The sequence below is a fragment of the Camelus bactrianus genome, chromosome 5 (assembly GCF_048773025.1).
Source record: "Camelus bactrianus isolate YW-2024 breed Bactrian camel chromosome 5, ASM4877302v1, whole genome shotgun sequence".
In the NCBI taxonomy this organism is placed as follows: domain Eukaryota; kingdom Metazoa; phylum Chordata; class Mammalia; order Artiodactyla; family Camelidae; genus Camelus; species Camelus bactrianus.
In genome coordinates, this window is record NC_133543.1 from 56,195,563 (window position 1) to 56,219,388 (window position 23,826).

The window sequence follows — 23,826 nt, forward strand, 5'->3', positions numbered from 1 at the left end:
TGGAATCTTTAAAAAATGAAACAAATGAACTTATTTACAAAACAGAAACAGACTCACAAACACAGAAAACAAACTTATGGTTACCAGGGCAGGAAAGGAGGGAGGGGTAAATTGGGAATTTGGGATTGACAGATACAAAGTACTTTGCACAGAAGAAATAAACAACAAGGTCCTACTGTATAGCACAGGGAACTATATTCAAAGGCTTGTAATAACCCGTAATGAACCACTATACTGTGCACCAGAAACTCATACAACATTGTAAATCAACTATACTGCAATTTTAAAAAAGGAAACTCTTCCTTTGACAAAGTAAATAATGGTGTCTATATATCAAATATATGTCTAGACTACAAGTTTTCCATTTTAAACATAAAAATGACCTCTGTAACACATCCAGATCAATAAACACATCCTTAATGATGCAAATCACTAGCATTAAGAATAGATATAAACAAAAAGACAATTAGCAAATGTATCATGGGCATTAACCATTACAGAGTACTGCATCTGTAACAGATAAACATCAACTATCTTGCAAATCTTTTGCAAATAAGGTTAAAAAAAAAAAAAAGAATGAAAAAGATTAACCAAATTAACCAGGAATATTAGATCTTTATTTCTTCAAATAACCAAAAAGCCTCAAAAAGTCAAATATACTTTTCTTGATAAGCAACATTGAAAAATGAATCAAACATAAAGCTAAATCAGCTTATATAATGCCATCTAGGAATTGATCTCTGTTGGATAAAATAGACTTCTTCACCAGTCCTCAGTTATAATGTAACCTCTATAATAAATACCTTTTTCCGTATCACTCACAGTGGGTCAGCTTCCCTGATCAGACTGTCACTGATACCTATTAGATGCTTGGTACAAGGGTCTCAAAATCAAATGCATCAGGAGACAGAAAGAATTCTCCCACTTACTGGATTAATATATCTAACTCAGTAAGAGTCATCCCCAAGCTAGCTATTGATAAGAGCTTTCAGGAATAAACTTAATTTTAATCAGTGTTAACAAATGACATATTCCTGATTTACCAGAGTACCCATTTTCTTTTAAGTGAAGATTGATCAGAAATTTTCTAATAAATATTTTGATGGACATTAGAACTTAAGATGGCACATTGTATTAATATGGTATTTAGGTCATAAATGCTTGCGCTTTTAAAGAATCACACCTCTTTACGCATCATTCCAAGATAAATATTATACCTCCTAGTCCTTGAGCTGTACTAGTCCTAGAATAGATCTCAAAACGAAAACTGTATTTCTTGAACCCTATTTCCTCAAAATGTGTAAATCTGAGACTTCCCAGAAAAGACCCCCTCTCTCTCCAGAAGCTGCTGAGGAGGAAGCTCGTGTTCTTCCCAGAACCCTGAGGGATTCCACCATTCGCTTATAGCACATTACATCAGCAAGTTCAGTGCAACCCAAAGCCACAGTCAGTCATGAGGTTTACAACACTCATTCCTTTAGTTAAATTTGAAAAATAACCCATCAATGGAATCATGACTAAACATCATCTACTTCGAATCCCTAATAATTATCTATTGAATGAATAAATGAGCTTTTCCACCAGAACTATGTACCCGTACACATAAATTGAAAATCTACTGTAGATTGCTTTAAAAAATCTATTCTAAGCCCATCATGAAAGATTCCTAAGTATCATTAATTATCTTGGCTTTTGAAACTCATTAGCAAGTATTTACACCCTGGAAAAGATCCAATTTTAGAATAAGCTCCAGGTGGAGAAGATCACAGCACAAACAGAAAACTCCCTGAACCTCTCAAACTTACAGGGCTCGGATGTGAAATTCAGAAAGACTGAGTTCTTCAGCTTGGGAGACCAAAATAAGAATACGTCATTACAGAGCTATTAGTTCCAATCAATGATTATTTAAATGTGCTGTTAAGTGCATATCCCTGTTGGATTTATTAAATTGTTTTGTATTTAGACAATAAGTGAGATTACAACATATTTGTACCTACATGTAGAAACATGTAGATCTGTTTACAAAGCATAGATGAGCAACAGTCCCACCGTGCTGTTATTTGGGCATTTGTAGTGCTCATTAATGAACAGCTCACCAACTGCTGTGGTTTTGCAGGCAGCAGAGACAAGTGACTTTGGGGTTCCAAATGTCAAGTCCTTCTACATAGCTATTCAGCGATAACGTCAAGCACGTGAATGGAGGTGTGTGACATAAATAAGAAAAACTAAAAATCCTATTAAGATATTTCCTACCCCTCCCTTCTACACACACACATACACACACGCCCGAGGCATGCCCCTCAGGCATCGTGCCCTCTAAAACGGAACACTGACATCAGGCAGGACTTGGTGGCCACTTTAGGGAGGCAGGTGCCCAGCTTCTTTTTTCTTTGCTCTGTGACAGTTTCTATGTCACGTATGCCGTCATCAGCCTGACACATGTATGCCATCCCCCTTAATAACCCAGAGAGGTTTTGGAGTCAGAGGTTGCCCTCAAATGACTGACAGCTAGGGAGGCACCATACCTGCAGTAGAGCTGTCAGCTGGGGTGAGAAGACAGGGCACATGGGGAATTCCTTTCTCTCCCAACAAGAAGCCTTCACTCAGCATGACCTGCCTTGAAGAAAGCTTTGGACAAGGTCCTTTCTTTTCCACTTCAAATCCTGCCTTGAAACAAGCTTTCTCTGCCACTTGCAATTACTGTAAATCAATTTCCAAACAGAAATCACTTTGCAAAATAGGCAAAAGCCAAGCTGGGTAGAGAGATGACAAGTGGCCCCAACTCCTGGCACGTGGGGTCTCCTCTTTCTTCTCCCACAAAACCCCAAGAATTTAAAAGACATCTCAGACACACAGAATTATGAGACTGGAGATGACCTCAAGAGACTACCCAGTACTGCCTTCTGGCACAACCTCAACTCTTGCTCTTATGGTGTATTGAGTTACTATTGCTGTTGTTTTAATAAAACCAAAATGCCAAGTAATCGTTTTCAATGAGAAATACAATTATTAAAGGAACAAGAGACTTCAGTTTCCAGCATCAACCCATTCTCTCTGTGTAACTCTTAATTGTATGTACTTTGTGATATGTTGCAATTCGGTGTCCATTATTCCTTATCAGAAAAATGTCTCTCCTAGTATGTAGCATTTTAGACTTGGAAAGCCCTGTGAATTATTTGTTATTTCCTTCTCCCAGCCCCCTGCTCAGGTGATTCCTCTATGTTCTTCACTTCCAGAAAAAATGATTAAGTGGTATGTGGGCTGGCCTGGGCTCCTACAAGATGGTGACTGAGGCCAGGACAAAGCTCTGCCTTGCGTGAGACATCTTGAATCTCGTCCTTCTTAAAGGAACAGCCATCTGCTACTGGACGAGAAGGACGATCTAGAGAAGAAACCCACAAACCATCATGGCGGAAGAGCCTTTCTACCGCAAGCAGATTCTGCTGTTTTTGATGGGTTTATAGGTCCTCCCCAGTGCGCTGCCAGGAGGTTCCATACAAATAGCCAGTTTTGTCACTGAAGCTGATTGGCTGCCATGGGGAGGAGAGTCAACGGACAAGAGGACTTGCTGAAAATAAACAGTGGGAAATCTTTCCTCCTATCCACCGAGAGCTAGCTGGTATAGAGAAGGGAAGAGGTACAGACAAGCCTCGTTATGCTAAGTGAAAAAAGCCAGGCAAACGATGCCACATATTGCATGATTCCATTTCTATGAAATATTCAGAACAGGCAAATTCATAGGGACGGAAAGCAGGTTAGTAGTTGCCAGGGGATGGGGGCAGGATGATGGGGAGTGGCTGCTCACCAGGTAAGCGGTTTCCTTTGGGGAATGAGTGAAATGTTCTGGAACTAGACAGTGGTGCTGATGGTCGTGCAACATTCTGAGTGTACTAAATGACACTAATGATACATTTTATGTTATATGTGTTTTACCGCAATTTTTGGAAAGAGAATATGCCTGCAACCTTTAAGAGAAGGAATATTTGCTCCAGTGCCTATGGTCCTCCCAAGCAGCCAGAGTGGGGGAGCAGATCACAGACCAGAGGGAGAAGAGGAGAAAGAGGATCACATTGTGTCACAAATGTTTTCTTAGATACATATATAAATATCTGTGTAACTGAGTCACTATACTGCATACTAGAAATTAACACAACACTGTAAACCAACTACACTTCGATTTAAAAAACTGTTTTTTTAGATATGGAATAGCTATCACAGTCCCCAGCCACTGCTGAGAAAACAAAGACCACGGATCACATAGCTAGGATATGGCTGCGCTGAGATTTGAACGCAGACCTGCCTGACTGCAAAATCACGGCTCTTGACTAGTATGTCACTTCCCATGAAGAGCACCAGCCCCTTATTAGCAGTCAGGGCTATGCTGGGATGAATAGAAATGGGCTCGATAAATGTCAATATCTATCCAAGTACTAACATTTGCTTAGGAGGGGAAAAATGGAATCAAGTGGTCTAGGACTAGCTCTAGGCAAACAGAAAGCAGAAACGTCTTCTGGAATAGTAGGTTCTATACATTCCAGCGCATCAGGCCCAGAGGTGCTAGTGAAAGTTAGGGCCTTCTCTCTTATAGACAGACACTCTGGCACCCATGTAAGGCTAAGACTTCAGCCTTCCAGACCTCTTTTTCAGGTGGTCCTGGCTCCAACAAGCTAGAGAGAGAACTTCCTCTATTCATAGGCCATGGTGGTGCTCTCGGTACAACTAAAGCACTAAGGGCATGATTGGCCACATGTGGAATTTGGCTGTTAAAAATGACCTTGATCAACCTCAGTCATAAATACATAAAATAAACCTTAAAGACTATTTACTAGTCTCTTACTCAGCTTCGTATAAGAGAACTTTCAGGGTTTCTCACCACATTCACTGTTTAGTCAACACACCGCCAACAGCATATCTGTGAACCCTGCTATGAGAAAAACATTTGTGATCACACGTTATCTTAACAGGCTGGAATTAATTACTGGATTTACTTACCTGAAAATTGGATAACTCTACAGATAGTTGGGTACTGACAGATAACTGGTGGCTGTACTAACACATCTCATGGATTCTAAGATGCACATTCCTTTTTTGCACATTTTAACATCTCTGAAATCCAGATGTGTTCTACGATCACTGTCAGCCAGGCTGCCATCCTGACAGAGTTGTCATGTTCTGCTCATGTGAGAACATTAAAAGCACCAGCATCAAAACTGGCAGAATAAATGCTATTGACATGAAAGAAAATCCCAGAGTTAACAGTGAAGCACTTTTTAAAAAACTGCTGTATCACCAATGCTCCTGATGACACAGAAGAAATACTAGAAGGTGCTGCGTCACGGTTTAATTGGCAGAATTTTTTTTTCTTTCTTTGTGACAGATCTGGTACATCTTGTTATCAGTAACATCTTAGATTTGATGGAATACAGCTTAAGCAGAAAATACACCACAATGCAGTGAGTTTACAGGAATAAAAGAACCAAATCCCTAATAATTAAAAGAAAATAAATAAAATTTCCTTTTACTTTAGAAACATTAAAATTTAAAATATGACAGTAACATTTATGTATAATGTATACTCTATCTGAAAAAGGTAATATCTGAAAAAGATACTATGAAGGGAATCATTCTGTTGTTGCTTCTTAAGCTTTGTATAAAACATATTATCTAGTATATTTTTAAGACAGAGAAATTGAAGAGATTCTTAAAATCCTCAAAAAAGGAAAATAATTCATAGTACAAAGTGTTAAGCATTTAAACTTACATAGAAACTTGCTTAGCCTTAGTTTCTTCATCCATAAAATGGGTATTTAAGCTAAGCATTTACTTCATTGGGTTGTTACGAGAATTAAGTGGCTGATACATATTAAATGTTTAGTAAAGAGATCCACATGGTAGGAAATCAATAATTCACTCTTTGTGATACTTTTACATCCCGGCCCAGGACTCAACAAATACTTTTGTTAAGTAAAAGGGTAAAAAAAATGAAAAACTAACAAATCACATTTCCATCACTTGCAAAGATTTTATTCCCAGAAATGAATTATTTGAAAATGTTATTTTTCAGCTGACATAATAGTTTCCTCATAGAGGTAAAACCAGATGATTTTTAAAGTATTTTTGCAGGAATAAAGAAGAAAAAATAACTTCATTTTCTTTGACACTGTGATACTAAAAAAGGATGAATGGTTCAGTGCAATCAGGGAAATGATGCACTCGGAAGAGATTTTCTTAGTATTGGGGTGAGGGGTGGGACAGAAGGGTGAAGGGTGAGAAAAGAGAAGGGAAAAAAAACGCAGTTGGTTATGGTCTATGATTCCATTTCAATCTTTGAAGAAGTAGCTTCTGTTCCCCGATACACACGCACACGCGCACACACACTTTTTTTTTGTAAATATCTTGAAAATGTTTAGTCAAATGGCTCTTAAATGTCAGTCCTCTGGTGGGGAAGGAAAAGGGCACCACACACAGATCCTTGCCCGGTTTGGTTCAAGCAAGATGTACAAGAAAACAAGCTCAAAAGAAAACAGGGGATAATATCATTATAACCCACCCTACTCAAAAAGAAAAAAGAAAAGAATCTGTGCCTGACTTTAAAATGTGAAACATCTCAAGAGGTGGCTGCCGATTTTAAGAATTTTATGATCAAGTTTTTAAAAATCCTGAAAATAAAGTATGTTTGATAACATGCCATTTCGTGAACATCATGTTTATATGGTGGGAGCACTTCTTGCACATAGTCCACGTTGGCATTTCAAGTGTGCATTTGGAAAATACCCACCAGACACTAAATCACAGGCAGAAACCCAGAGCTTCCTGGGGAGGCAGCAAGGTCAGGTGAAGGGCGCTGGGAGGGAAGTCGGGAAACCTGTCTCCTTCTGGCCAGGCCCCGAACCAGCTGGGTGACCATAACAAGTCCCTGGACCTCTCCAGATTTCCATGCTTTAATTTGGGCTTAAGAATATCTAAGTTCTTTCCAATTGTAACATTCTTCGACTATCATGTGGATTTTGCTCAAGGTGACCTTGATGTCAATACAAGTGTAGGGAATAATATTTACAATTCCTATCATTGCATCGTCTTAACCGTCACTCCATCTTACTTCTTTTTATGCTTCAAAACATACTGTCAGCCTTTTATCATTGCACAATCCCAAACACACACACTTCAAGGAATGAAATGAGTAACAAAGAGTCACGCTGTGAGAATTATGTATAGCATCTCGAATGGCATAGTGGACACAGCCATATTTCAGTGCTAATTATGAAACGGCAAACGTAGAAGGCTGTCTCCCTACCTGAGTCAGCTGGGCCCGCACCACACCACACTTCCCTCAAAGGTCAGTATGGCTTCCATGCAAACTCCTCCTCCACCCTCTTCTGGCCAGAGGACAGTGACCCCCTTAAGCACCTCAAGAGCACAACTCCAAAGAAAAGGTGCAATTTAATTCTCAGCCTGAAACACAGCCCATTTGGAAGGACACCAGTCACTGGGGTATTGTTAGTGCCTTGAAATGGCCAAGAGGGATTGCTGACTCTGCGAATATCACTCCAAAGGCAGGAATTCTATTTGAATTACTAACATAACAGATGTTTGCTGGGCTCCACCATGCAGTCTGCATACACAGTTATGCTAATTTGCCAACGCTCCTCTTCCCGTTAGCTCTGAGCCATTAGAGCACGCAGCTAGTAGGTCCTTCTGTCTAATAATTGCCTATTATTGATATTAATTAACATTTTTTGCACCTTTCCTTGGTTTGACCTAGTATCTGTTGGTAGTCTAATCACTGTGGCCTATTAAAAGTCAAAATCCAGGGGCCTAGAGTAGTCACGAGCCATTTATCAAAAAGCAAACAAGGCCAATTAAACAGGCAGCCAGACAGTTGTCTTGATTTGCCACTGACTGTTTCTTGATCACCATTATAAATTGCTAATAGGGCAGAAAGCGCTAAGCGGGAAGCATCTGTGGGGGGCTGGTTATTGCTCACTCCCCGCCTGGTGACAGGTGAGAGAGAGGCTAGTGATGGTCTTATTGATGTGAACTGCCCATCAGTTGGTAGTTATTGTTGAAGTTCATGATGCTACAGCTGATCCCGTCCTGCTGAGAGTCAATCAAATTAATTAGAGCTAGAAATTCTTCTTTACTATTTTAGAGCACGGGTACAAAAAGAAGTCCTGTAATTTGGATCCAAAGGCAATGAAGAAAAAAAATCTTCATGTAGTACAGTGTGGAAAAAAAATCAGATATTGCTTCTTCCATTATTTATAATAAGGGCTGTGGCTAAAGGTTTTTATAGGCACAGATCAAGAGATCATAATAGAAGCATATTGACAGATTTTTTTTCTGCAATACTCCAAGGAACTGGCTGTAGCAGGAAAATATATCAAAACCTTATCATCAGAGCTGAGATCTTCTGTGAAAAATCAATAAAGAGTTATACATGGTTTGAGTTTAAACAGTTCTCTGTAGTCATTTAAACATAGTGCATCTGTACAGCTTTTTACCTCTGGAGACCGAGGTAACCTAGCAACCGGAGGGCTTAAACCGATTAACTACAAATGAAGTACTGTACGCCTATCAAAGCAATTGTTCATCGTTGCCTTTGTTGCAGAGACTAAGCTAATTGAACATGATACAGTATGAAGATAATTAACACCCATGAGTTTGTTAATTGCCTGTTAGCATTACAACACAGTCTCTTGGTTTCTTTTTAACTGTCTCCTTTGTAGCCTCTTACTTCCCTTAAAATGGTGCAGGACCTGTTTAACTGGCAATGATATCTTTGAGTTTATTAACCCTTTTTAAATTGAAAAAAAAAATTCTGTCTTAATGAAGCATATTGCACATGCTCGTGAAATGCAAGCTCTCACTTTGTCTCTATTTTCCCAAGACTAGGAATTTGCTTTACAGATAACTGTACAAACTATGTTTATTTTTCGTGCTAATTTATTTCAAGCAATTTAACCATTATAAATGCTCTCGGAAAAAAATGGCTTTAGTGGGTCCCTTTATTACTCAGCTGCTCTGCTTTTGAGAGTGAGCGATAAATGTCTTTGAGGGTTGGAATATTAATTGAAGGCAGCATCTGGTCAGCAGCTGACCGGCATTGGTTGTCCTGCTCCAACCAAGTGGGTGAGAAAGAAGTTGCTGGTTCTATTTGCCAGGCTCTGGGTTTCTTCGGAGCTGTAGGCTGAGAACCCCATTCTATCTCTGCTGGATCACCGCATGGGTGCCAGAAAATCAATTGGGCAGGAAAATCTGTTAATCTAAAGTGAACTCAATCTAAGGAATCATTTAAAATAAAAATTTCAATCATTAACTTTTTGGGAAAGCACTTTATTCCCCCTCAAGTCTGTGTGCATGTGTCATGAAAATACCTATCACAAGAATAATTCAAGGTCAATAGAATTGTCTAGCAAGAAGCAATTTGCTTTTTGGAAAAAAAAAAAAAAGGGTGGCTGATTACAGTCGTAAGAGGAAATGGAAAACCCCAACGTTATGTGACCAGAAACAATCAACACACTCAGGGCCAGAATACACATCCAACACTCAAGATGGACTTTTCTTCTGTTGAGAAGGAACACCTTGGCTGTGTCATGTTGTTTAACACAGATTTTCCTGGATGAGCTTCTGTGTTTTTCATTACTGTGTCGTGGTTAATATCTGCTGGTAAGTCGGTCCCAGGAGGGCTACTTCTAGTGCCCAATTACATGTTCTATCATCAATCATAAGTGTTATTTATTCAACAAAATGAATTGCTAATTAATAACTGATGAGCATTATGGCCTCGAAGACTATAATATTATTAATTATGGTTGGCATGAAAGGGGTCTACCTGGCACATTTTCACCACAATTAGCCTCGGAAGCTTTCAGGGAATATGTCTATTAAGATAACCAAAGAAAGTCTGGCTTTCCTCCCTCTCCTAAGGTTTGACAGACACAGCACTCTCTTTGGTAAGGATTCCACCAAACCAACCCCAACATCCCAACAATGGTTCAGTGTGCACCATGACTTACACGAGAAAATTGACAAAGCACTGCCCCTAGAGGTCGAAGGCACAGAATGTGGCCCCATGTGCCCGTCAGGCCCCTGCTGAGATGCTGTGGTGGGGGGAGGGGAGTGCAGCCGCAGCACAGCAACTGGGATGTGGCTGCTGGCTTATTTTTAGACTCGGTTGTTGCCAAGCTGGGTGCAGGCACACAGCAGCTAAATCACTGTAGCAGGCAGCTGGCGGGCTGGAACCACTCACTTTTATAGACAGTCAGGAGGGAATACATCACCGTTCACCTTGATGACCTTCTGATCAGAGACTTAAAGAAGAGAAACTAAGAAATGCCCTCTTGCCCACCGCTCGGGAAGGGAAAAACGGTCGCTTTAAAGAATAAACACACAAAAAAGTGTACTAATACCATGGAACTCTGTGAAAGCAGAACCAGTCTACCCTCCCTGGGCTCTGTGAATCTATCTGGTTTCTGCATCCAAAGCCCCGAAGGTATAAATAAACAGGGGAAGCTGAGAAAACATTGCTAAGACTTTTAAAAGTTACAAGCCTCATAGAAGGAAGACTCTTATTTTTCCTCCTGACCATGTGCACAGGCTCCAGGAGGTAAAGAGCTCATTAAATAGTTATCTGGATAATTCTGTAGCTTAGATCATTGTTTCAGAGTTAATGCTAGATGGATTCTGGAGAATAAGCTCTCTGCATGGATCAAATTAACTTGAGAATTGGAAAAAAAGTATTCTTTGGGCTGGATAATCAGAACAGCAATTCAGCATCACTATTCCAGTTAAAAATGTTTGTGGGTTCAAATTATGCAAATCTCCTCCCTTGCCGTTCTGCCAAACTGCACAGAATGCAGCCCCCTTTTCATAGGCAGGTACATGTATCCTGAGACGGGAAAAAAGGAAAAGAACGGAACAGGTGCACCTTCCTCCAGATGGCATGGTGATTGGTGGACGTTATTTTTAGCTTTACAAAATCAAGAGTTAGAAAGGTCGGTGAAGTGAAGGAAGTGTTCACAAAACAGCCCTCTTGGGCAAAACATTCCTCCAAGTTGCCACCACGTTCCTCTCTCTGTAGAGATAGTCTTGTGAGTGCACTTGATTGAGAAGGGCTTGCCGACAGTCAGGCTAGCAAAGTGGGAAATTACTAGTGTTTGGGGTGGCAAATGTGACTATGTCTACAATGGCCAGGACAGAACAGCATGGAGAGGCTGTAGGCTGACACGGATTCATGGAAACAGCAGGGAAAATCTTAGAAAGGAAGGGAGATAACAGAGAAGGTGGGGCAAGTTCCCTGCAGGTGGGGAAAAAAAGAATGGAGGGTGGGCAGGTCAGAAACCTGGAATCTAAACCTGGCTCCATCACTGTCTACATTCAGGGGCTTGAACAAATTATTCAATCTAGCTGAGCCTCAGTTTCCACCTTTGTAAAATGGGAGTGTTAACACTTATTCTGCTTATCTTACAGATTTGTAGCAAGGATCCAGTGAATAATGGGTTTGTGGCTTTAGTTTTGAAAGTACTTTGAAAAGTACAGGCATCTTGAAATGTAAGAGTCCTCATAATTATATTTGTTATATTTGCTCCTAGCCCACATCAACCTAGTTACCTCAAATTGGCCAGGCAGGTTTTGAAGTTATCTGTCTCATAAAAAGACTTTAAAGAATGTTTCTTTCTTTCTTTTTTTTTTTTTCTATGACTGGGACAGTTATATAATATGTGGATTAGCTATTCTTTAAAAAATTGTCACCTCAAAATCAACTGAAATTTGTATTTCTTTTAATTATATTTAAAAAGAAGTTGTCCATTTCACATAATTTTATAAGATTATTGGAATAAAATTGTCCATAATGTTCTTTTTTAAAATATATATATATATTCTTCATGACACTGGTCAGGGAAATTGAGACAGTGTTCCTGAAACCTCTGGGGAAAAGGAATGAAAGGACTCAGACCAACTTGACAAATATATAGAGATACACATTCCTATTCCTCCAGCAGGAAAATGGTCCTGCATCCTTATTCCTCCAAACACTTAAGACTAACTTTCTGCACCTCACCTCTCATTTCTCTCAAAAAAAAAGGGCAACAGATGGAGGCTACATGGTGACATCAGAAATGTTCCTTTCTGAAGTATGACCACTTGGAGTCTCAACCGCAAGGTCAACCTTGATATGTTACAGAGGCTCTGCTCCACCCAGCTGTCTCTGGAGAAGTGCTCTTGGCTGAGTGAAGGCCTCCGAAATCAAATGCACATTAACATCAAGTCTATTCCTTCAGAATTAACAGCTGTAACCTTCTTACGCTATAAACTTCAAAACTAACCCTCAAATCCAAACAATACTGCTTTGGGAGAACCCAGGACAACTGCACACATGACCTAGATTCACCTGGAAGGCTCTGGACACTCCATGTGCTGCTCTCCTGGTGGCCTCACAGCAAGGGGGGTGGGGTGCCACCCTCAGAGTAGGTCTAGATTCCCGCAGCCTGGAACAAGGCATTTACCAGCCATCACTTCCTTGTCATCTATTCTTTTCTGGTTGTTTCCCTAATATAAAACCCTAGACTGTATATTCTGGGGGCTTTTTTTGGACGTAATGTCCTGAAAATATAATTAAGTCTACCTGTTCTATTGTGTCATCTAGGATCTCTCTTGCCTTGTTGATTTTCTATCTGAAAGATCTGCCTATTGATGTCGGTGGGGTGTTAAAGTCTCCTACTGTTATTGTGTTCCCATCAGTTTCTTCCTTTTATGTCTGTTAGTATTTGTTCTCTGCATTTAGTTGCCTCTATATTGGGAGCATATATGTTAATGTGCGATAACCTCTTCTTGTATTGATCCTTTTATCATTCTGTAATGTCCTTTTTTAATCTTTCTTTATGGCCTTTGTTTTAAAATCTATTTTGGCTCATATGAGTATTGCTGCTCTTGCCTTCCTGTCATTTCTATTTGCATGAAATATCTTTTTCCATCTCCTCACTTTCAATCTACGCGTGTCCTTCGCCCAGAAACTAACACAACATTGTAAATCAAGAATACTTCAATTAAAAAAATAAAAAAATAAAAATAAAACCCTGGACTGTTTGTAAGGGGAAAATACTCCTTTCTCATTAAATAAAACATTTCATTCAATATTTTTTACATTGGTATTCTCCCAAACTGTGTTCCATAAAATGTGAGCTGTTAAGAGATGTATTTATAGTAAAGGCTGTTGGAGGACAGGTGAGTGTGGAGAATAGTGCAGGACTTCCCCAGGCTTTCATAATGTTGATGAGCTTTGCAGCTCTTCAAGAGAGTATGCAGGAACCAACATGTCCCAAATCTGTTTGGCCCCAGAACTTGTTAAGGAAGCCTGGACAGGGAAAATACCTACTTCAGTGAAACACAACGATGGAAATTCTGCCTTATAGGAAATATGCATGAATTATCTCATGTATCCCCTTCTGTAATCGCACTGCAACAGACATTATCACCATTATCATTTTACTAAAGCGAAAACTGAGGTTCAGGAGACTTCCATCTCCAGCCATCTGGAAATGAAAGCTCAGTGAATCCCAAGTAAGTTAAAATAAATCTTCCTTTAGACACACTATGAACTACAGAACATCAAAGACAGAAAGAAGATCTGAAAAGCAGACAGAGAGAAGAGACAGACTACCTTCAAATGAGTGACAGTTCATCTGACAGTTAAATTTGCAATAGCACAAATGGAAATCAGGAAATAATAGAATAATATCATCAATGAGTTGCAAGAAAATCACAGTCAACCTAGAATTCCACAGTCATTAACATTATCTTTCAGAATAAAGCAAAACAAAGACTTTTATTCAACAGCCTCTATCTAAAGGAATTTAAAGGATGTAATTCAGGCAGAAGGAAATAGACCCCAGACACAAAAAGAAATTATTAGCAAATAAAATGGAAATGCCTAAGTCTAAACGAACATTGGCCATGGACACTTACCCTAAGTGGGATTCCCTTGGAAATGACTAGGGGGCAACATCTGTTGAGGAGTAAACGAAGTAAAATTGGCAGAGAGAGAAGTTGAATTTTGATGGAGTCACTATAAAGCATCATCTGATCCCACAGAGATCTCTGAAGTGTGATGGGCACCAGCGTTGTCCCACCTTTCGAAAAGAGGGCCTTTATCCCACCACACACACACACACTGGCCAGGCTTAGATATGAGCTGTCACTGGGGAGGGGACATGACTCTGGGCCAGGCTAATCTCTTCTGCTGAGAACAATTCCCACTGAGGGTCTCAGTTAAGAGCCAACAGCCACCAACACTCCTGGAGTATGGCAGAAGAAGTATCTAAGTCCTGGAAGGAGAACTGAGGAAGCACACACAGCATCTACTACAACACTCAAAACAAAAATGGTAGACATAAAATAAATGATAAAATAGCATAAGTCAAGAAAGATGATGGTAGTTAAAATATTCTAAGGTCCTCATATTGTTTGGAACAAGATGTTAATTAACTTTTGACTTTGCTAAGACTGAATTTTTTTTAAGAAACAGCTGATTTATAAGAGATGCATTAAAACATAAGGCTTTGAAAGATTAAAAGCAAAAGGATGGAAAAGGGTATACAGGGCAAACAGACCAACCAACAACAAAAATCTTGGGTTGCTCTATTCATATCAGACAAAATGGACTTGAAGGCAAATAGAAATGTTAGAGATAAAGGATGCACTACAAAATAAGTGTAGTTCACCAGGAAGATAGAATGACTCTAAACTTGAACACACTCATAGCCTCAAAATGTATTAAGCCAAGATTGTCAGAACCACAGAGAAGTACACCCAACTATATCATCCATAAATCAAGCACAAAAAATCAGTAAGGATATGAAAGATGTGAAACTAAGGCTCATGGAGGTTGTGACTTGTGACAGAGGTGGGATTTAAGACCAGCCTGTCTTCTCTACTTCAGAGCACTTCCCACTGTCTCCTCCAGATAAGAGAGTGGAAATTGAAAGAATCAAGGGACAGGAAGAGACACAACACTGATATCAGATTCTGACTGTAGAATGTATCTTTTTGCTGAGAAGGACATTTTCCTATTTCTCTCACTGAAATCTGACATTAAGAGTGTTGAAAATTACACTAATACCTATACAAGCAAAAATGGTATGACTTTTCAGACACCAATCAGGTGACTAATGCATCAGTTGTTCCTGATTCATTGTTCATCTTCACTGTTTGGTGCAGATATCAGAAAAAACACATGTGTTTCTTTGCTGCTCAGGACCAGAGATACTGATCCTCACAGAGAAAAACCTCTGCTTAATCTAAGTTGTCTGGGAAAAGTGACTTAATCCTAAAACAAAATCTTATTTGAAAATAAGGAGGATGAAAATAAGAGTGCTGCCCCCTTCCCCAGCCCTCAGCACCTCTTCTGATTTTCAAGCTACACTGTGTCTTACAAATATGGTAGAGCTGCTATGAAGTTATTAGACAAGACATAATCAATGTCACCAGAAAACTGTAAGAGCGTTTGCCCAGAATATAAGGATTTTGCCGCTCTTTTCTTTTCAATAAAAATCATGGATAATGCCACTTAGAGAAAAATGTTCCAGGGCAGTGACCATTTTTCTCTTCTAACAGGCTTCATCTGCTAGTAAATATACACCAAGCCAAGCCTGGCAAATGAAATGCTTACCAGGGGAAGATCCCTCCCAGCCAAAGTTCCCATGAGGACAGACAGCTGAGGCCCCGGAAACACCCTTCCTGGGAGATCCAGGTACCAGGCAGACAGCCCAAAGCACACAAGCCAGCCTAGGCCCTGTGACCCCACCCGCAGCCCAGCAGCCAAGCCCTGGCTGAGAGGCTGGTGTGCAACCTGGGAGGCTGGGATTCTATGTGGGGTCATTGACTTCTCTGAAAAAATGAACCAATCCTATGTTCTCCTACTCCTTAGGGGAAAAAAAAACCTAACAGACACACTAACTTTTGCTCACCAATCCCGAAGGTCTGGCCCCTGTTAAAAACCACTGCTCCAGCCTTAGCTTCTCTACGCAAATGGTGCACCTTGTAGCGAGGAAGCAAGTGTTTGAGGGCATGGGTTCTGGGGTCAGGCTTTCAGTTTGTATTCTGGCCTCACGGCTGACCTTAGGCAAACACCTTAACCTGACTGTGCCCCAGTTTCCTCGTCTGTAACATGGGGCTAATAGTAGTCCCTGTTCCATAAGGATATTGTTAGGATTGAGTGAGCTCATTCCTGCAAGGCATTTGGGTGAGTTCCTGGCACACAGCAACATTTGCAAGCGTCACTGTTCATTTCGTTGTCAGTCCCTTATGAAGGTCTCTTGGTATCTTTTCTTGACCAGCCCAGCCATTGGTTAGGCTGGATTCTCGTCATTCAGGACATCACTCAAGACATGTGCTGCCCTGAATGACATCCTACTCCCCATTTTCTTACCTGGACTTTTCGCTCGTGTGACAACTTACTTTCAGCAGACACAGGGCTAGTACAACCCTCACTTTACCAAACTTAGGAAAACTCTCTAGGTCTTCTTCAACAAATCCAGTCTGTTCTTGGGTTTGGGGGTTGCTGTTTGAGGTTGGTGTTTTCACCCTCTCCTCCCCAAACTCAGTGTCTGTAAATTATTCTGGGTCCCGACTCACTGCTTCTTAATCTGCCCAGTCTCCTTTCCCCCATCTGGGTCTGGTTGTCCTATCAGCTGTCTTTCTCATAGCTCACTGGCCTGAATTTCCCTGTTTCCTAGACGAAACCCCATTTGTATCAGTGGACAGATCCAACAGGCATCCACAGCCCAGGGCTGTAGGCCCAAGACCCGGAGACCATAATGTGAGGGTCAGTTTAGCCCCTTGACGCCTGGCACAGGCCTGCTTTGGCTGAGTCGGGAAGGAGATAAATTTTGGCCTTAGAGCTGCCCCTACCTCCCTACTAATCCCGCTCCTTCATCCAGATCTACTCTGGGTTTCTCCATGATCACTCTACCTATGGAACAAGCTCACAAAAGCTAAGCTGCCTCTCTTAATGGCTTTGAACTTTAGTGGAACATTTTGAAAAGAGCCAAAGACAAGAATGCCTGATGGAGGCTGTTTGGACATCAGGCTCTCTTCAGGGTGGGATGGGACAGGAGGACCGCTCACAGCTGCCATGTTCCCTGACTGCCCACCCCACCTTCCACCAGGCCGTCACTGGTCACAGACCCACATATTTCTAGACATACAGTTGGTTCTAAACAAATATTTGTGGAATTAATTAGCCTTTATTGTAAATAATGTGAAAATATCCAAATAAATGGGTCGCTTATACCCTAGGCAGAGCTGAACCACACCTAGACACAAAGCCTTTCTATGCTAAGGGAAAGAGACCTACCTGGTGTGGGAGGCCCTGTCCTGTACCAGGTGCTTCACTTGTTTTACTTCATTTAATCTTTCCCACAATTCTGTAAGGATTGTACTATTATTATTCTAAGTTTACAGCAGACAAAGACTCTTCAGAAGCTTAAATAATTTAGAAAGGCATAATGGAGTAAAAATGTAATTATTTTCCAATACCTTCTTAGCTTCAAACGTTTTTCCAATAAATTCATAATTATAAAACACATGACTGTGGAATTCTTCCCAAAGGCGGGACTAGGGGCCCATAGCCCCCCCAACCGTGCAGCCTTCAGCCCTCATCCACCTCCCCCTGCAGAACTTCTCACCCTAAAGAAAACCATCCAGCTGCCTTTGAACCCCAGCTCCATTGCCCATGAGCCATGAGGCCATAAAATGTCTCTGCTTTCTGTCTGTCCATCTGTAATAGGACAGGGGGTTATGATGACAGACTGACCGGAGGTGGGCCTGAAGCATCACACAGATGGTGCTCAGCAAATGGCAGCCACGTAACCTGCTCATGTTTGCACAGTGAACAAGCAGTTGAGGCCGGATACAGCCCAGCCCAAGACATCAGAGTTCCTGGCCTTTCCTGCCCCACCCCTGCAGCCCCAGGCCCCTAAATAGAACATAGAGAAAGGGCTCAGGACCCAATGTTTAGAAACAAATTTGGAATGCTAACAAGAAAGAAAGAACACTGGCAAAGCACAAATCTTGCATAGTAAGGTACTCGCCCCACACTTACAGACTGTTGAAATTCCCCAGCACTGAACTCAACAGGCTACGGGGGAATCAGCTCAGGGTGGAGGAGGCTGATGGAAAATCAAATGTGGCAAACATATTTGACTAGTGAGGTAGTGTTTAACCTATCTGGAAAGACTGTATTTAAATGCATGATGTCTGAAATTTCATTCATTTTAGAATTTCTTTTTTAATCAGTTTGCAAATGTGATATGAATTTAAGTCTTTTGTCATAAACGTTAAAACACTTCTAAGACAAACATATTAGAAGCTTCAAAGTCAGTCATTTTTCTATCAACGTCTCATTATCAACTCTCTCTCTAAGTTTAATTTTAAAAATAAGAAAGTTATACTCTTCCACCCACCACAGCAGCTAAACCTCCATATTCAGCCATCAAGAGCAGACAGCATGGTAGATCTGGGATGTCCTTCATCCATGTCCCATCCCATCGAAGCAAGCACCCACCATCCTTTCTGCCCCAGCCTCTGCCCCTGCAGAGAGATCAGAGGGACCTGAAATGCCCTGTTAGTTTTCTCTGCCAAAACTGGCAGAGCTGCTGGGTCAGGCTCAGCTGGCACCGGCTGGGAGGCCAGTGCTGATTCAGGGGTGGCCCGAGGCTCCCTACTTTGGGCTCAGCAACAGGGAAGGTGGTAAAGAGGCATGCCTGTAGCTTATTCTTCTGAAAGGCACACTTGAGGAGGACAGCAGGAAGGGAGGCAAACTGAGGCCAGTTCTTAAGCAAGGTTAACGGAGTCCAGCAACAGGCTTTCCTGTGAAGATTACTCAAGACGCATTAGCCATCTCCAAATCCACAATACTTTTTTTAATTTAAAATATATTTTTTATTTCAAAAAGCATTCCAGTTATAGTATATGGGATATCTCTTGAGGTAATTAAATTTTTGTTGCTTAGAAGGCTACAAATACCATACAGCATGACTGATAGGCCCATGGAAAATCAGTGTTTAGGTGACTAAATAGAGAAAGGTTGTCTATGCACTTCACTGTAGGCATACTCAGACAGTGTTCCTTTTTCCTCACTGTCCACAGTTAAATTTTGATCGAACCTCCTACATTGCTCAACAGTGGCCAAAATATTCATCAAAATCCTACTCTAAACAGTCAACAAGAAAACTGGCAAATCACATTTGAATAGGTTCAATAATTTTCTATGTAAATGAATGTAACTAAAACTAAAAAGCATAGATTTTACCTTTCCTTCATGCTGCTTCTTAAAGTACGATTTCATCTAGCTTCATTATAAGACAACACTGTCCTAATGTGAACTCTTCTTTACTAAGAAAAGCTGTCTAACGGAGGCTTATTTCTTCACTTGAACGGGCCATAAATGAGGTTTCACAGGCGTAACGTGAGACTCAGATGAATGTCTAAGAAGGTAAATTGTTCAGATACTGCTCTCTTTCACACTGTGCACTGAACCTCTCAAATACATTCAAATAACTTCAGACGGGGCCCCGTTTCCTTTCCCACAAAGGGCACCTCGCTCACCATGATAGACAAAACAGTGCTCCCCCCCCGCCCCCAAGAGGTCCATGTCTTAATACCTAGAGCCTGTAAACATACCCTTTACATGGCAAAGGGGGCTTTGCAGTTGCTGTACACCTGAAACAAACACTGTAAATTTACTACACTTCAATAAAAAATTAGAATTTTTTTTAAATGAAACTTTGCTAGTGTGATTAAGAAAAGGATTTTGAGATGGGGAACTTGTCTTGGACTTTCCAGGAGGGAGGAAGGGGTTAGAAGCCAAGGAATGCAGGGGGCCTCTAGAATCTGAAATGGATTCTTCTCTAGAGCTTCCAGAAGGAACACAGCCCTGCCAACACCTTGATTTTAGCCCAAGGAGATCCCTTTCAGCCTTCAGACCTCTCAAATTTGGGCTATTTTAAGCCACTGAATTAGTGATCATTTGTTACAGCAGCAATAGAAAACTAATACATTTGTGTATTACCTTCCTTCCCATCCTACACCCCGTCTCTCCTCCACATGCACACTGGAGCCTGCCCTGGCTGAAGCATCAATTCTTCCAGGAAGTCTTCCTTTCTGACCCCCATCCCAACCTCCCCTCCAAAGAGATAAGGTGCCTCTCTCAGTTCTAACCTCCATCAGAGCCCTTGTCAGACCATTATTATAATTAACTGATGCTCCCCGAGCAGACATCAAACTTCCGAAGGGCAAGAACTGTGTCTTGGGATTTTTGTATCCCTTGCTCTCAGCATGGGGCGTGGCACAGCTCAGACCCTCAAAAAATATCTCTTAAATGAATAACTGCTGTTTCAAAGGTTTTGAACAGTTCATCATCTCCCGAAAACAAACTATACCCATTTTCACCTGAGATAGGGAACATCTATTGAATGAATGAACAATTGGGGGAAAAACGCTGTTGAATCACAGTAACTGCACCCATGAATGGTGTCAGAGAAAAATAACATTGTGCTGACCAGCCCACTGGCCATTTTACGCTCCTCTTTTTGCCCCCAAGACTCAATTACCAGCTTCTAGGCAGTCCTCTGTCAGGCATTTCAACAGAGATTGCTGGTTTAACATAGATTTGCCAAATGTTAACTTTGCTCATGTAGCTTTGTGTTATGTTATACTGTCCACAGCAATAGTGCCAGAAAAGACGATCTGTATCATTTAAGAAACTTGAAATTTTTATCTATATTAATAAAAGAAAAAAGTTACTAAAGCAGTGCAGCTATGTTTCTGAAGGAAGGGGAGGAAATGCCTTCTAGAGGGACATAAAATTCTGAAGGGAACAGAAGCAAGATTTTACAAGACTATTTGAGATAATGTCAAGTACAAGAACAAAAGAACATAAACTAAGGCTCAGAAAGGGTCAGACCCTCTAGGAATTTAAGCAGAATTTCTTTAGACATAGAGAAGGAAGTTTATAGAATAAAAAGCAGAGGGTTGAAATGGGGGAAAGGCTGTTGTAAATATATCTGAAGCTGTTAGACCAAAATTGTTCCCTGAGTTATACTCAAATCATAGATCATGGCTTCTAATTCCTCAGAACAGAGCAACTCAGCATTGAGTAATGGGCTCTCTTTGGGTGGTGTCATTTTTATCTTCTTTTTAACTTCCTTTAAATCAGTCCTTTAATTTAGCCACTTGGCAGGGCCTTAGGGTATATAAGCCAGTGCTCTCCAAGGTTACCAGACAAAGTCTTGGTCTCACAGATGAGAAAACCAAGACGTGGAGTTTAAACTGTTTGCCACGGGACAGGTGATGAGTCCCTGACCAGGAAGTCTGGAATTCAGACTTATTAGACCACAAAGGGGCTGCTTATTGAATTGAACCCTGGCTTTGTGATTGTTTTTTTCCATCTCAGAAGTGAAGTTGTCATGATGAAATGCCCATTGATTCCAGGGACCACTGTTATTATTACTTACTTACCAAGGCCAAATCTTTCTTTACAAATGATGCCAATTATCATCTGTGTGATTTACTTGATGCATAGTCTTGTTAAATGAGTGGTTTGGCCAATAGTGTGATGTAGTCAATGGGGAAAGAAATCATTCCCAGAAGGAAGTGGGACTTGAACTAGCAGCTGTGCGATGGGCGGAAGTTGGCTAGGTGCAGAGAAGGAAAGCAGAGTGGAAGAGAGTCCTGAGATGCACAGTGGGGTGGGGCCATCAGGTGTCCTAAGCAGAGATCTTCTTTCAGGGAGATGTCAGCAGCCTCCTGGTACAGGACAGGGCAGCATGGAAGCTGGCTCAGGGGATAGTCAGCTCCTGACCAGACCATGTCCAAGTGACCAGTTCTTTCAAGGGGCTGCCCAAATCAACAAACCCCACTTAGGGCAGGTGACTGTCAGAGAAAGTCATGCACATCAAAGCAGCATGGATTGATTGAGGTGGTAGAAGTCAGAACAAGGATTAAGCAATTGGCTAGTTTTTCCTGCCCTTCTGCTCTGTGAAACAGAGAGACTGGCAATGAGTTTTTAAATGCATATTAAAAACAAAAATGAAATAATATGTTGTTCTATTACATTTGCACAAATTTTTATCCCTTAACAGAGGCACTGGGGATTGAACCCAGGACCTTGTGCATGCCAAGCACATGCTTTACCACTGAGCTATACCCCCCACACTCTTTTTCTGTAGAAAAAAATTTCTTTAATATTTAATACTTGTAAGAGTTCTATAAAACAGGCATTCTTGTCTTCACTGATGAGGACGTAAATTGGACAAACATTTTCCAATCATAATTAATTCACTTACTTAACAATTATTGGTTGAGCACCTCCCTATTCACCAGGCACATGCCTTTGAAACATCTTGCCTTTTGTTCGCCCTCCTTTTCCCCAGACTTCTCTTACTGCCTCTGGCTTCCTAGAGCAGCTCATCAGTGATAATCCACCCAGACCCAGCCTCTCTAGACAACGGTCCAGGATGCAGACCTACCCTTCTCTCTCGTTTTCCTTTCAAAACAAATCTGTTTGGTGTCTCATTCTACTAGGGCCCTGCATTCAGCTAGCTCCACCCAGTAAAGTACAGTGAGTGACATCAAACAAACATTTAAGTTAAGTTAATTCAACCAGGTACCCTCAAGAACAATAATAGATTTTTTTTTTCATATAACCTGAACCCTTACCACCAGTTAAATATCTCATCTGCTACTCATCTAGAAATAGTGATCTAGTCTAACTCTGAAGCGAAACTGTGTTACCTAATTACATACACACAAAATCATATGTGGTGAAATTTATGGGCATTTTGATGGTGATTTTGACTATGCTGAATATTCCCCTTAATTACTAACATTAGAAGCTGACCCAATCCCTCAGATGCTCCTCTGACTCAAGCTCAACCAAATGATGCCAAAGAGCTAAAGAGCTAAGGTTAATCATCTACTCACATGTTTCCTTTGCAGAGACATTTGTGTTGTAAAAGAGGACATTTGGAGGAGCAGTGGTTTATTCGTAAGGAATAACACTGTGGTGGGTGTAATACTTACCGGGAAGGGGCCTTTTAGCCAGGCTTCTCCTTGATACAGCAAGCTTTGCAATCTGTCTTCTTCAGCTTTATTAAAAGAACCAGACTGGTCCAACAAAGTAGTTCACATGCCTTGGTGCCCTTATATACATTACAGATGCTTTGGGAATATTGTCATCAGTGTACAACTCAGTGAATCAGATCAACACTTAAATGCTTACTGAGCGTCTAAGAGGAAGCTAGCTATATAAGTACTTTCCTATATATTATTTCATTTAATCCTCACAATCATTTTGTGAGGTAGGTTCTGTAGCTATTTTTATAAATGAAGAAACTGAGGCTCAAACAGCATTAAGTTGCACATTTGGTAAAGCAAAGATTTGAACTCAAATCTGATTGACTACTGAGCCAACTGCAATGGAACAGTGCTTCTAAATGACCTGCCTACAAACATTTGATGCCACTTACATACAACCTTTTGATTTGGGCAGGAAAGTTTCCAAGTTCCTTGTAACATAGATTATAGTATAGATTGTCTAATAACTCCCTACACCTCTGTATCACTTAGCAATTTGAAAAGTGCTTTTAGATATATTATCTTAATTGACTAACAAAACCTCATGAGGCTGCAGGGCAAATATTATTACCCTCAGTTTTACAAAAGAAACTGATGACCAGAGAGGGTAGGAGCAGACACAGGGTTGGGAAAAGGTGGACAATTTTGTAGCTGAGAATGATCGGAAATTGACTCTGGAACATCCTGCAACCC

General features: G+C 40.8%; 1 non-coding gene across 1 annotated transcript; it reads right to left on the bottom strand.

Annotated features, from left to right (window-relative positions):
- Positions 1-22,136: 22,136 nt before the first annotated feature.
- On the bottom strand, positions 22,137-22,208 carry TRNAA-GGC (transfer RNA alanine (anticodon GGC)). The gene has a single exon. It is a non-coding gene; the product is annotated as a tRNA-Ala (tRNA).
- Between the last annotated feature and the right edge of the window lie 1,618 nt (positions 22,209-23,826).